Genomic DNA, 15,514 nt, shown 5'->3' on the forward strand with positions numbered 1-15,514 from the left:
TGTGACCAGAAAGGAAACAAATTATTCTGCACCACCCAAACTTTTCTTTGCCCCGGGGAGTCTGGAGAAGGAAAATTGCATCAGGATGCTGAAGGGAATAGGAGAGAGAATTGAACACTTAATTCCAAGGGTTTTTTGTTTGTTTCTTTGTTTTTTTTTTGTTTGTTTTTTTAGCTCCCTGATGGTGAGGGAATTGGAAGGTAAAGAGAGAAGAGCCCCCTGCTCACTGACAGGTTTCTTAGTTAATGTTACCTTTGCTGGCTTCATCCACAGAGATCTGAGGTGGGAGAAGACAAGCGGATCCTGGTTTTGGGTTTTGTTTTGTTTTTTGTTCTTTTAACTGAGATTCTGAATTTGAGATGTTTGCTGCTGAGCATTTCAAAATATCCACCGCAAGTTGGCAAAGGAGAAAAGTTATTATTTTCTTTCTTTTTCCTCTTAGTCCTTTTTTCCATTGACAGAAGATGACAGAATCCATCAGTGGCTATGTTCTTGGGGAACACTAGAATGCAGATTGATCTTTTTCTTTAAAGCAATAAACATTCTGGGGCCTTAGCATTCTGGGAACCAAGCCTTGGCTGGAAATTTCATTGTCATAGAATGCTTGTCTGTCATTTTCAGGGTTAGGGGTTAGGAATTTGAGGATCTGGAAGAGAAGAAGGTGGTAGATTTTTTTTTTCATGGAAAAAATTCCTTTATAAGCTTGTCTTACAGTTGGGACTTTGTCAAAGCAGTGCTGATTATGTGAAACAAGATTTAATTTTTATGGACTATAAAATCAGTTTTACAGTTTTTGTAATATGAAAAGTTTTGCTATACTTTTTTTTTAATCACACAACCAGACCTTTTTGTAGGTTGGTTTTTTTTATTTTTGTTGGGGGGGGTGTATGTATATAAATCATCTATTAATGGGATATCTTGTTAAGGCCAGCCGTGACTTATGCTGCTATCAGTGCTGCTGTCTGATTTTGGTAATAAAAGATGTTTAATTCTTTAAAAAAAAATAGCTTAAACTCAAAGATCTAATGGCCTTACACAGATGAAACTGCCAGGTAATAATACAAGTAAGCAAGTAAACACAACAAATCTGAACTATGTGACCTATTGAAGTACCCAAGGCCCAACTCAGGGTCCTCCTCCTCTCAGAAACCTTCCTTCACTTGCCTTTCTCACACACATCCTAACCAAGGTGAAAGTGGCTTCGTCCTCAAATTTCTTATGACCCTGAGCACTTTAATCCTCCCTTGTATCATTATTATTTTTGCATATGGGCTTCCTCCCAAACCACATATTAGATTTGTAAATTTCTTGATATAAGTATCTATGTTCAATGGAAAGAGTATTGGACTTGGAGCCAGAGGACAAAATATCCTGTCTTAGTTTCTTCCATTTAACTATGTGACAAGGAGCAAGTAATTGAACTCCTCTGGGCTTCTATTTCCTCAAATGTCAAATGAAGACATTGTTTTAGCTGGCCTCAAAGGACCCTTGGAATTCTAAAATCTACAATTGTATTATCTATTATAACTTCAGCATATTACCTAATGCCTTGAACATAGGAGATTCTTTATAAATGTGGGTTGAGTAAACTAATGCAGTATAGATCAGAAGTTCTTAACGTATGTGTGTATGTGTGTGTGTGTGTGTGTGTGTGTGTGTGTGTGTGTGTGTGTGTGTGTGTGTGTGGAAGTTTGGTGAAGCCTGTGGGCCCTATCTCAGAATAATATTTTGAAAGGCATTAAAAAACACATTGGATTCAAAGGAATCCAAAGGTTTGTAAAAATAAAGATACAATTTTTCCCCCTTCTAAGTTCACAGACCCCAAGTTAAGAATCCCTGGCTTAAACAATAAAGGCTACAGGAAATGTTATTTACCATCTTACATCATATCTAATGTGCATATTATAGATTACTACTATTTTGACATAGGTATATATTGAGGCATGAGGATAGAATGGGAAAGCTTAAAAACAGATTAAAAGCCTAGCACATGATCATGCTTCAGTTTGGTACAAGGGCAGAAAGTGAAGCTTGCCACTTTTTTCTGACCCCCATAATGTAAACCTTCTTCCAACAGAAATAACAAATAGAGTCTCTGAGCTGAGCTCAGTTTTTTTTTTCCTTTCAAGGTCATACCATAAGTGTACAGAAGAGCTGGGTACCTCAGCTTCTGACTTCCCAAAGCTGCTCAGTTAAACACATTGCGTGAACAAATAAAAAAATCCCATAAACCTCAAGGATGGTAATTCATGTATATGAGCCCTTTATGAGGCTTCTTGTCTAATTGCTGAGTGTCTTTATGTTTATGAAATACAATATAGTCCGTGCCATAAGTAATCTTGGAAATAGTGGGTGTTGCTGTTGTCTTTAGTACAGCATCATTTTATTTTTAATGGATTACAACATGGCATATTATGAACAGTGTATTTGTTCGTTCTCTTGTTTGTTTCCAGTTATAGAGAGTGGAAGCTGAGACAAATAGGTATTTGAAGGATTTGTGGTAACTCTATTCCCTTGTGGTAACCTGGTCATATTTGTAGTCTGTGGCTAGGAAGAGTAACAGAAATGAATAGAATTCCCCTCCTCTCTACAAATTGTGAAAAGGTGAACTCAAGGACTGAGAGTTGTTTCTTAATAGTTTTCAATGAGAAAAACAATGCAACCAGCAACAGCAGTCCATCCCAGTAGACTGTTGTTAATCTTCATCTTAGGAAAAATAACTGGAAAAAAAAAAGTGAATGGAATAGAATGGAAGGAAATGTTCAAACCCTTTGTATCCAGCAGCAATTGTGTTGTTTCTGAACTGTGTTTATGTGTCCAGTCCAGCTGTTACTACTATTGAAAAGAGTATTTCAGAAATTAAATTACTTATCATGGACTGCTATTGATTTAGTAGGAGCATAATGCCATTATCACTTGAGGGCTACCTGAATACAGGCATTTGACTGGCATCCCCTTAATGACAGTCTAAGCCTATCAAACCATTATAATTTATTTCACTTAATACTTAACTAAAATATGTAAATGTAAAGTGATTGTCTTACAGATCAACTTCAAAAACATAATTCTCTATTATTATGAACATGTTGGCAGCCCTTTCTGATTGCATTATTGAACATCTGTTCCATTTATAAACTTTTACTATCAAAAATTCAGCGGCTGCCATATGGAAGGAAGTTGTATTTAGTTATCTAGAAAGAAAGCTGATGACAACTATTGCAGGTAATTTCTACATTGGATGTCTACTTAAAGCTCTTGCTACTGTTGAACTTCATTTATTTATTTACTTTTTACTTGATTGAATCAATGAAGAAGCAGTTAGCCAAGATTTATTAATTAGTGAGAAAAAATTAAACAGTGGATCTGTAAATGGCAAACATTTGCATTCACTGATAATTAGCAATGAAAACAATGCCTTTTTTGAAATTATTTCAAAGTCTGTAATTTTTAAAGTAAATCGTAGCTAAACACTTTTTTAAGGAATCAAAAGCATTACATGGGAACATTCAAGCATTCCTTATATTGTTTTATATTTAGTATGTTTCATGACATTACTGTCAAATTATACATATTATAATAGTTTATTATTGGAGGCCAATTTAATCTTTATGGAATATTTATACTTTGTCAAATACTAATGGATTTCCTTTAAGGAACTGTCTAAAAGATATATCCAAAAGACCAGGAAGGATTGTCAAAGGTCATGTAGTCCAATTCTTGTTTTACAAATGAGGAAAAATGAAGCCTAGAGAGGTAAAGTGATTTAGCCAGGATACACACACACACACACACACACACACACACACACACATATACATATATATATACATACATATATTTATATATATGAAGTGTCAGCAGTGAGATTCAATCCCAAATCCTCACTCCAAAACCAATATGGTTGCTACTACAACACATTGGAAAAGAAATATTTAGTTTCAGATTAAATTGAAAGAAAAATGATTTTCAAAGAATTAAGCTATATGATTATAGGATATAGGATTGAAAGAGGTTTTAGAGAGCATATAGATGAACCTCTTCAATTCACAGAAAAGGAAACTGAAGTCAAAGGGGTTAAAAGATTAAATGGTCTCACAGATAGGTCTCATGGGAGACATGGCATCTGCCATTGAAGTCTAAAGGAGAAGTACATAGAGATGTTAAGACTTGGGAGATGAGTGTCCACTCTAAATGTGCCATTTACAGTATGTGAGTTAATATGAAGTTTATCACTAAAGCAATTTAAGGATGTGAATTATTTATTTATCTGTTTGTTTTGCAAAAAAACACCACAAACCAATGAAAGTAACATTATAAAGTCATAGTTCATACACATATCAATCAATAAATATTAAGTACATACTATGAGCCAGGCAGCTAAATATTGGGGATAGGAAGAAAGAGAAGACAATCCTTACTCTCAAGGAGCTCACAGACTCATGGAGGAGGCTACAGGCACACAAATATGTACAAACAAGCTATTCACAGAATAAAATAGAAATAATCCACTGAGGTAAGGTACTAGAATTAAGGTGGACCAGGAAAGGCTTGTAGAGGTAAGGCTTTTAGCTGGGTCTTGAAGGAAGTCAGGGAAGCCAGGAGGGAGAGATGAGAAGGGAGAACATTACAATCACGAAGAATAGTCAGTGAAAATCCTGGAGTCAGAAGATGGAGTTTCTTTTTTGAGGAATAGCAAGGAGACCAATTTGATCACTGGATTGAATAGTCCCTGGACAAGGAAAGGAGTGTAGAGCATATGAAGATTTGTCCACTTGGGTAAGTTATGAAAGATTTTAAACATGAAGTAGAGGATTTTATATTTGTTTCCGGAAAGCCACTGAAGTTTATTGAGTAGTGGTGTGTATCTGTGTCTGTGTTTGTCTGTGCTTGTATGTGTGTGTGTGTGATGTGATTGGACCCTTTGCTTTAGAAAGATCACTTTGGCAATTGAGCATAAAATATAATTATATATTTATATACATCATGCCTATACATACCACATGTATTTGTAGGTTCAAACAGCATTTCTGATCCTTGCTGCTTGCATGATCCTAGGCAAGTCACTTAACTTCTGTTTGCCTCAGTTTCCTTATCTGTAAAATGGGGATGGTGGAAATACTAACACCTACCTTGAATGATTGTTATAAGTATAAAATGAGATACCATTTATTAATTATGTAGCACAATGCCTGACACATACTAGGCACTATATAAAGTTAGCTATCATCATCATCATCATTGTCACATTATCATCATAATTATTATGGATCAAAGGCTTCATGTAGAAGGTAATATTTTAGCTGAGACTTGAAGGAAATCAGGGAATCCAGGAGGGAAAGACAAAGACAAGATGAGGAGAGAGAGCATTCAATGGACAGCCATTAGGAGATGAAATGTCTTAGTGAGGAACAACAAAGATGCTGGTGTCACTTGCCTGTAACATGCATGAAGAGGAGGAAGGTGTAGTAAGAAGACTAGAAAAGTAGAAAGGGTCCAAGTTATGAAGGATTTTAAAAAGACAGATCAAGGAGGACCTATAATGGAGGGCAACTCTGGAGTTGCTTGAGTAGTAGGGGTGAAATGGTCAAACTTGTGCTTTAGGAAAATCACTTTCATAGCCCATCACTTTTGATAACTAATTAAACTTGTTGTGTATCTATTTACATTCAAATAAGTGAATTTAAATGTATAAAATGGGATAACTTTTCAGCTACTTTCTCCAAGTCTCCACCAAGATTCCTTATTTACCCATGTTCTCGGGCATATTTCCTTCTGGCTCTGTTTTTTTTTAACTTAAAATATTTCCTTTTTTTATATTTCTAATATTTCTCAGCCTATACTGCTTCAAAGTATTCCATTACATTTATCTAATACTATGTTTTCGGGGACAGCTAGGTGGTGCAGTGGATAGAGCACCAGCCCTGAAGTCAGGAGCACCTGAGTTCAAATCCAGTCTCAGACCAAACACTTGACCCTTACCAGCTGTGTGACCCTGAACAAGTCATTTAACCCCAATTGTCTAAAAAACAAACAAACAAAAAATACTATGTCTTCACCTGTTCCTCTATATACATAAATTACTTACATTTTTATGGGTGGGGGGTTGCAATTAGAAATGGGAATGTTATGAATCTCTTTGAACAAAGATGTTTTAAAATTGGCAACACTTTCAAGATATATTTCCAACAATGGAATTATTACTTACTTATTATTTAGGTTCAAAAAATGTTTTGGAGTAGGTGATCACTACTTTGTACCCTGTCCTTGGCCAAGTAATCTACATAAATATAGAGGGTGATTTTGAGATAAATATAAGTTGAGAAAAAAAAATTGCTGCTATTTTAGTAACTAAAAATCAAAACAAAAAAAAATAACAACTATTCCCTAGACTGAACCTTCCATCTCCTGTCTCCATATTTTTCCCCAGAATTGTGTAAACTACATTCCTTTGTAATTTTACTTTTGAGAATGTTTAGTCTCTCAAGTCAAGTGCTATTTCTTCCATGAAGAGGAGATATGTCTCATTTTTTTTCCTTTTTTTGTCCCATGTAGGTGCTTAGCAAATATTTATTGAATTAAGTATGCATTTTCAATTCATTCAAGAGCATTCATATTTGAAATGTCATTTGTTATATTAGGCTATGTCTACAACTAAATAAAATGACATGCAGGAAAACTTGTTGAGTCAGGGTTTAAATAGTGTTGTTTTTTAAAAATTTCTCCTAAATGTTTTGCATGAGTGAACATGTGTACTCTATCTCAAATTCCTTACCTTCTCAAGGAGGCAGGGAGGAAAATAATGTGAAACTCATTTTTTTAAAAGAATGTTAAAAGTATTTTTGTTTACTTGCAATTGAGAAAAAATGAATTCTCCTAGAATGAGTCAGTTGTAACAAATATTTTCATTAAGTGGTTCATAGTGACAAATTTTATTTTCAAACTATTGTTTCTTTAATTCTTAATAACAATGAGTATGATAAATTTCCATTTTTCTACCAGACCCTGACATGCTTGACCTAAAGTGAGATTGTGAGCTAGTAAAAGTTTTTTAAAAAGCTTAACTGTATGTATGATCCAACCCAGAATATTAGCCATGGAAGTAGTTCTCTGTTCACAAAGGAATGCATTGAGTTGAAATCTCTCTTGACTCAACCTACAAATATGTCTAGAACTAAGCATGATGGGCTAATTTATTTTAAGCAGGCCCAAACTCTTTCTAGTTACTTCCTTTCTCCCATTGTGAGTCCCCCAGTTATAGAATTGAAGTAGGGGGATCAGAGAAAGATCCTTTTATGTGATGCACACTTTATCCACCTACCATCTTTTCATGCTTTTGATCTATTCTGAGCTCTCCCACTCACTGTAATTTCTAGTGTGCCTTTGTGTGTTAGCCCATATACTCACAATAGTGCTGGCTAAAAAGCAAAAGAACAAGTTTCTGAGCTGGTACAGTTAATTTTGAGAGGCTATGTTCTTCAGTGCCCAAAAAATGAGCTCAGGCCTTAAGGACCAGGTTAAAGTCCTGTCTCTGAAATATACTGACTGTATTCCTTAGAGAAAGTCATTTAACTTCTCAGGACCCTTGGGCCATTTGTTAAAACTGTAACTTTCAGAAGATTTATAGATCTGTACTGGTAGGAGTTTCCTCACTTTGGTGATCTCTACACCAATGAAATCACAGGACTTGAAAAAAATGATACAAAGCAATGTAAAAGTTGAAAAGCAAATAAGTACTGTAGGTCATAAACTCATTCTAACCTTCACCCTCATGATGATATGTGAACAATTTATCAAGTTGCCAAGGAAAGAGCTGGATAGGCAAAAGAGATAATAAATAGACAATTAACCTGGAGATAGGGTCAGAGTGTCTCGGTGGACACTGCGATTTTTCCCCAAATAATACATTTCCCCCGACATGAATCAGAATGGAAAAGAAAGTAGTCATGTTTAACATTACCCACAAAATCTAAAAAGATCTGGGGGCAACCTTAGAGATTATCAAGTCTAGTATTTCTTTTATTTTTTGTGTGTCATAGACTACTTTGGTACACTGATAAAGCCTTTTCTTAAAATACTATTTCTAAATGTGTAAAATAAAATATGCATGGTTAGAAAGAAAATCAGTAATATTGAAATAAAAAATCATAGATTTCCCTGAAATTTATCCAGAGATAGCAAATTCAAAAAAAATTTAGCTAGCCTATTCACTTCATTTTTCAGAGCAGTCCCAGGTAACATAGGTAAGCAGAAGAGTTTATATTAAAATTGAAATCCTCTAAATCTAAATCTAGCTCTTTTTCTTCCACACCATACTATAATCATTGGATGTTTAGCTCCTATAAATTAAATGCCCTCCAAACTTGTAACACTGCCAAGTGACTTATTATGAGAATTTCTATGGTCATTAGGTCATAGGTCTAAAGCTTGAAAGAACCTCTTAGGTCATTTATTACATTGCTTCATTTTATAGAAAATAAGGCTCATAAATGACTTGTCCAAGGTCATAGAGAAAAGCAAAAGGTTTGCATTTCATCTCAGGTCCAGTACCTTTTTCCTTATGCGTTGTTGCCTCACTACAAGGAGTAATCTGACTGTCTAAAAACAATTTTCTACGTCATTTATGTCCCCAAAGTTATTGAAACATGCATAACATTTGACCCCATTATATTACTACTAGTTCCATACAGTAACGAGTTTATTTGTAGCAACTTTCTTTTTTTTTCTCACAACACTCTAAAACTAGAAATGAAAGAGATACCCATCTGTTGGGTAATGGGTAAACAAGTTCTAGTATATTAATGTAATGAAATATTATTGCACCATAGGAAATGGCAAAATAAATAACATGAGAGGAACCTGGAAAGACCTTTATGAAATGATGCAGAATAACATGAAAAGAACTAGAAGAACAATTTATAAAATGATGACATCATAAAGGAAAAAAAATTTAAAAACTTTAGAATGTTGCTTAGAGTAATAATAAACCATGAGTCCAGAGGACTGAAGACACAAAGCATTTATATCTCCTGCTAAGTAGTTATGGATTTAAAATTCAGAATAAGATATACGTGTTGGGACATAACAATGTAGAAATCTATTTTCGGTGGATATTTGTTATGAGGACTTTATTTTTCAATTGTTCAATTGGAAGGGCAATAGGAGAGAAATAATAATTTTATCTAAAGATAAATATAAAATATTTTTTAAAAGAAAGATAAAAAAAATTGTTGTTCCTGTTTCCTTCTACATTAGCTATCCATATGAGAAATCAAAGAAGAATTATCCTTGAAAATGATTTATTTTAGTAGAGATTTGCTCTAGGTGCTCTGACCTCTTCAGATGTTGTCTCTTGGGGCAGCTAGGTGGCACAGTAGATAGAGCTCTGGCCTTAGAGTCAGGAGGACCTGAGTTCAAATCCTGCCTCAGGCACTTAACACTTACTAGCTGTGTGACCCAGGGCAAGTCACTTAACCCCAATTGCCTCACCAAAAAGAAAAAAAAATGTCTCTTATCCCTAACATTCCCTCCCCCACCTCCTTGAGGTTATTTTTTAGCCCAGTTTTCTTCCTTTTCCAACTGGTTGTTTATAATGATCTTTAAAAAAAGTTTTTGTAAGCTCTTATATGACCTTGAATGTTTGGAGGGAAAAGCACTATGAAAATATGGAAAAAGAAATGAATGCATATACCCATCCATATACACATACTTACACATAACCTTGTAAAAAACTGTGTAAACTTGCATAAAATCTGCATAAATGCACAAAAGCATATCTTTTTATGATTCTCAAAATTATGCCAAATGACCTTTTGTATGTTAACGACTTTATTTGTTATAATTGTTATTTTAAATATGAGTTTAAACAAAAAAAAGTTATTTGGCTTACATTAGGAAGACTTGTCCTATGCAATGGTGTCATGTGATCTCCTTTCATGTGAGGCATACTGTTGCTGCTGCTGCTGTTGCTACTACTACTACTACTAGACCACCACCACCACCACCAAAAACAGCAACAATGTTAATGACTGATATGTCCTTGCTCCTTTTAATAAAAGAACACTTTCTGTTCTGTGTATTTGTGTGTGTTATAGATATATGATATAGATATAGATATATATGTATGTTATAGATAGATATAGGTACATGTACATACATATTATAATACTGTCTGCATACTATACACACATACACAGTCATTCTCTGTCACACTGTGTGTGTGTGTGTGTGTGTGTGTGTGTGTGTGTGTGTGTGTGATTATACACAGAATCATTCCATCTTAAATTGGGGGTTGGTCAAGAATAGAGAACTGGTTGGACCAGAAATAAAGCAGATTGGGAATTGATCATCCAGTGTTGAGAGAGACATTGAGCATAATGTCTGCTGATACAAAGTAGAATTAACTGGAAATGTCAGATCTCAGCCCTTTATAAAGGGTTTGGCAAGGGTTTAGTGCTCTGCTCACCAGCTCTCCAGTCAGAGGGGAGCAAGGGAATTGAAAAAGTATTGAGTATCAAAAACTGAGTCAATCAGCATGGGGCATGAAACTGGTCCATTAACCAACTTAGACAAATTTCCAAGGATGGAGTAGCTTTTAACATTTGAATTGGTCTTTTAAGAATGAATTTGGGGGGCAGGTGGGTGGTGCCGTGGATAGAGCACTGGCCCTGGAGTCAGGAGGACCCGAGTTCAAATCTGGCCTCAGACACATAACACTTACTTAGCTGTGTGACCCTGAGCAGGTCACTTATCCCTATTGCCTCAAAAAAAAAAAAAAGAATGATTTTGTGGGCAGCTGGGTGGCACAGTGGATATAGCACCAGCCCTAGAGACAGGAGGACCTGAGCTCAAATTTGGCCTCAGATACATAACACTTACTAGCTGTGTGACTCTGGGCAAGTCATTTAACCACAATTGCCTCACCAAAACAAAAAAAAAAAGAAGAAGAAGAATGATTTTGCCATTCAACAAATGAAAAAGAAAAGGGAGAGCATGAAGGTAGTATTATAATATATGTGTGTATCTAGCTATATCTACCTATACACTCATACACCCCACCCCTCAATATACACACAGAAGAACAGAAAGTATTATTTTCTTAAAAGGAATAAGGACATATCAGTGTGGTACTATATTAAAAGATATCTCCCTAACATTATCCTTTTGAGAAAAGATGGCATAATAGTATGCTTTCTTTTTAAGAACTAAGTTTCCTCAAAAAAAAAAATCCTTGTAAATTCAAAATCCAGACTCATGTTCAGTAGAATGCTTTGTGAATATGCTTATTAGTATGAACTATGAGTAGAAACAAGAGAATATAATGGAGTTCATTTGGGTTGGACAAGTTGATCTTCGAGGTCCTTTTCAATTGTGGGTTTCTAAGAAATACACAATTGAATCTCTCACTTGTCATTTGACACTTAACCCTTCTTCCGGGTTAATATTACTGGAAGTCTTCAGTAATGTAAGGAGTCAGAAAAAACAGAGTGATACAGCAGCTTCAATAGGTTAATCTTATAAGATTCAGTGGAAAATTCTGGGGAAAATAATTCAAAAATTTTTATAGTTTCTATTTTGACTTCTGAGATATTAGCAAATAACTAGGAAAATGATTTATAGATTATTCCCTGTCTAATGGGATCTTGTAACTAAAAAATGGAAGAATAAAAGGAGAGAGATTTTGAGAGAGAGAGAGAGAGAGAGAAGAGAGAGAGAAAAGAAAGAGAGACAAGAGAAAGAAAGAAGAGAACAAGAAGAACAAGAAGAAGAATTATACATTTGTGTATAACTGCTTCTGAGAGATACAATAGTGTTAGAAAAAGCCCAGTAAGGTTTAACTACAATGATTAGGAGATGAAGGATTTTATTCCTAAATAGATGAAGTTGACAGAGAATACAATCAAAGTTTATAAAAATATGAAAGGATATCCTGGACATGGTCTTGATTTTCCATGTTCTAAATTTTGGAATTAATGGTTATAAATCTTGCATTCTCCTTTAACCCTCTTGACCATTTCTCCTGATTCTACCACTCCATTTGAGTACAATTCATATTTTTTTAAATAACTTAGGCCCTGATATTTCTTCCAACTTCATTGTGCAAACATTTTGATTCCCTGTTTCCTCAATGTGATAGTCTCCTTTTCAAAGCAAAAACAAAAACCCAAAGCCACAATCTTATAAACATATATGTACATGTATATTATATATTGATATTTATCTCCATTCATTAGATGGCTGTCAAAGATTATTTATTAATGTAATTTTTGTGGAGTGAATGGTATTCTGACCTGCCAGTATAGGAAACTTCTCAATGTGAAAATTGTTTCCGTCAGTACAAATCAACAACTTATAGGTAAATTATCATCTTGAGTTGATTGGTAAGTACTTACAGTTTTCCCTGATTTCAAAGCTGTCTTTCTAGCCACTTATGCCACGTTGCCTCTATAATATAAATGTAAGATTCTACGTCATCTTGGTAGTTAAAATGGAGGCATTCCTGGGAATTATTTAAATGCTGGCCTGAGCAACTACCAAAATACCATAATAGAATTGAAATTCAGTAGCTTTAGGACTTTTTTTTCTTTTTAATTTTAATTAAAAGTTCACTACATTTCTTTTTTCTTAATCGAAGGAATAACCGTATTCTTTTGGGTTAGGTTTGAGGTGAAAGTTGGGTTATGGTCTTTTTTTCAGATACAGCTGTTTCCTTCTGATAATTGAAGTTTTTCCTGGAAGGGTTGACTTGTGCTACTCAAATATTTTAGTATGCATCCAATCAGTCAAAATCCACTGCTCAGAGTTAAACCAGTTTGAATATAGTTTGTAAGCTATTAAAATTATAACTGCTAGTAAGCAATTTGAAAGAGGGGAATTTATCCTAATTTTAAATAATACTGAGTTTCCCCTAATTAGCATATAGTTTAAAAACTCTGTGCCTGTTCATGGCTCCTACTTCTTGGCAAGACTTTTCTGAGTCTGGTTGCCTCAGTGAATTCTAAGCCATCCATTGCCTTAAACTCAGTAAATGATGTGTTCCATTACCAGCAGAGATATAGGACCCATAATTACTAGTTAAATGTCTCTCTGTAGAGCACAGAAGACAGTATAGATATGTAGGAAGTCAGATCCACATCTCTGGTATTAGATTCTATGTGAGATACAGATGAAAGAATCTACTATGGGGGGGGTAATTTGGCAACTTGGACCTTGTTTTTTAGCTCCTTGAGAGTAGGAAATGTTTCATTTTTGTCTCTATATCCCCAGGGTGTACATCAGTGCCTACAGGTGCTTAAAAATGCTTTCCAAGTGATGTTGTCTAAGTACAGGAGATCATAGGAACATTTCATCAAAAGACTTAGAGATTGAAAATACCTTGGAGATTTTCTAGTTCACTCTCTCAATTTTTTTTTAAAGAAAGTAATGGAGACCCATAGAGTTAAATTGACTTGCCTACGGTCACAGAAATAGTAACTAAGAAAGGTATACTTTAACTCAAGTTCTCTGAATCGAAGTACTGGGCTTACTTCACTGCACCACAAGTGGCAGAGCATAAGGCCGTAGTTTGTCTCTCATAATTAAATTGCTAGGCAGCTAGGTCTTACAATGGATGGAGCACTTGTCCTGTAGTCAGAAGATTTGTGTTCAAATCCAGCCTTAGATACTTAACCAGCTGTGTGACTCTGGGCACATCACTTAACCTCTATTTGCGTCAGTGTCTTCAACTGTAAAATGTAGGTAATAATAACACCTACCTTCCAGGGTTGTTGTCAGGATCAAATTAGTTAATAGTTGTAAAGTGCTTAGGTCAATGTCTGGAACACAGCATGTGCTTAATAAAAAAAAAATTTCATCCTTCTTTCCTCCCTCCCTAGTTCCCTTCCTCCCTGTCTCCTCCCTCCCTCCTCCCTCCCTCCCTCCTTCCTTCCTTCCTTCCTTCCTTCCTTCCTTCCTTCCTCTTCCTTGGCTTTATCTTGTTTGTCATTGCTTTGTTGTCCATTAATTATCTCCATTAAAAATGGAAATAGAAGCAGAATTAGAATTAGAATTAGAAGAATTCTGATGACATGCTGACAATTTATCCCGATTCTGGTGCTATAGATTGGATCAATATTCCGCGTGTGATGCCATGCCAGTAATACATAAAGATCTTGTAGGTGTTAATTAATGCATATTGACTTGTCCCTATGCATATGCTTATTTATGTGGCCTAGGTAGTATATTTTCCTACCCAATAATTTATGTCCTCCCACTTTGTAATATAAATTCAATTATTTCAAAGATATCATGGAATTACAAAGTCAGAAGGGATTAAAAAAAAATTTGGCCCAATCCATTCCTGGATCTTATTCTATTCTGAGTTCTATGAAACATCCCTACAAATCACCCAACTTTCTTTAAAAGATCTCTAGTGAAATGTAACACTGCCTTCACAGAAACTTCAGGATAGCATGAAGTTGGAGGATTTTTCCTTACATTAAACTAAAACACTTCTCTTTAGAACTCTACACATTGTTCTTCATTTTTACATCTGAAGACAAGCAGAACAAGTCTAATCTCTCTGCCAAGTTGTATTCCTTCAAATACTTAGGGATAGTCATCATGTCTATCAAAACCTTCTTGTTTGTCAGCTAAAATAAACAGTTTTCCTCAGGAAATTCTTACAGGGACAAATCATACTGGAACTCTTCATCATCAAGGTGCCCTACTAATTCCTCACTCTTCTCATTAATCTTATGTTATTTTCTCGTGCCCATTCACCATTGTGGGCACAAATATATATCATTATATATACACACTGTGTATACCATTTTAAAATTTTCACTAGATATTGTGAATTATCTTTCCTTGCATCGTTTCTGTTTTCTTCTTGCTCCTCAGAAAGCTACCCTAGTGTTCTATAGTCAATTTAGAATATTATAGGTCTGTCAAGGGATAAGAGAATTAAGAATCTGGGATCTTTTGTCCCAAACTGCAGTAAGTGTCTCCTTCAAACTGATGCATCTTTTGCATACCAAAGTTCAGAGTGCGTAAGCCTCATAAAAGTCACTTATTGTAACTCTTGACATGAAGGAACCCATGATCACAAAAGGGAGCACAGACAAGCCATCAAGCATACCTTTAAAAGCCACTTACACTGATATCTCAGCTCTTATAGGTCTATGGGAGTCACTCCAGTATATCATCTGTGGCTGTACTCCCATTTTTGGACACTTTGGGAAAAATTACTTTGCCAATTTAAAAAAAAAATTGTTCTGAAGTGACAACATGTCAAGACATCTACAGGATGCAAAATAAAACAAAGGTGAATGTTGGCATCTTTAGGTATGAACATTTGTGTACAGAAAGCACATATGGAGAAGAAATACCCTCTAGATGTGTTTCCCTTACGTAACTTTTTTTTCCTTTTTTCCTTTTATGGCACCTATTACCTTCCATTCTTATAGTAATGATTTTAAGTGCCGTTAATTATGTATTAAGAATGTATTATTTTCTCTTAAATCTCTGACTTGTAATT

The 15,514-nt window shown here is 35.0% G+C and overlaps 1 protein-coding gene across 2 annotated transcripts in view; it reads left to right on the plus strand.

Annotated features, from left to right (window-relative positions):
* FSTL5 (follistatin like 5) overlaps nucleotides 1-15,514 on the plus strand; it is a 948,118-nt gene that overhangs the window by 187,149 nt on the left and 745,455 nt on the right. The window lies entirely within an intron of this gene.

This window comes from Phascolarctos cinereus, unplaced genomic scaffold, assembly GCF_003287225.1.
Source record: "Phascolarctos cinereus isolate Bilbo 61053 unplaced genomic scaffold, phaCin_HiC Scaffold_9;HRSCAF=440, whole genome shotgun sequence".
NCBI lineage: Eukaryota > Metazoa > Chordata > Mammalia > Diprotodontia > Phascolarctidae > Phascolarctos > Phascolarctos cinereus.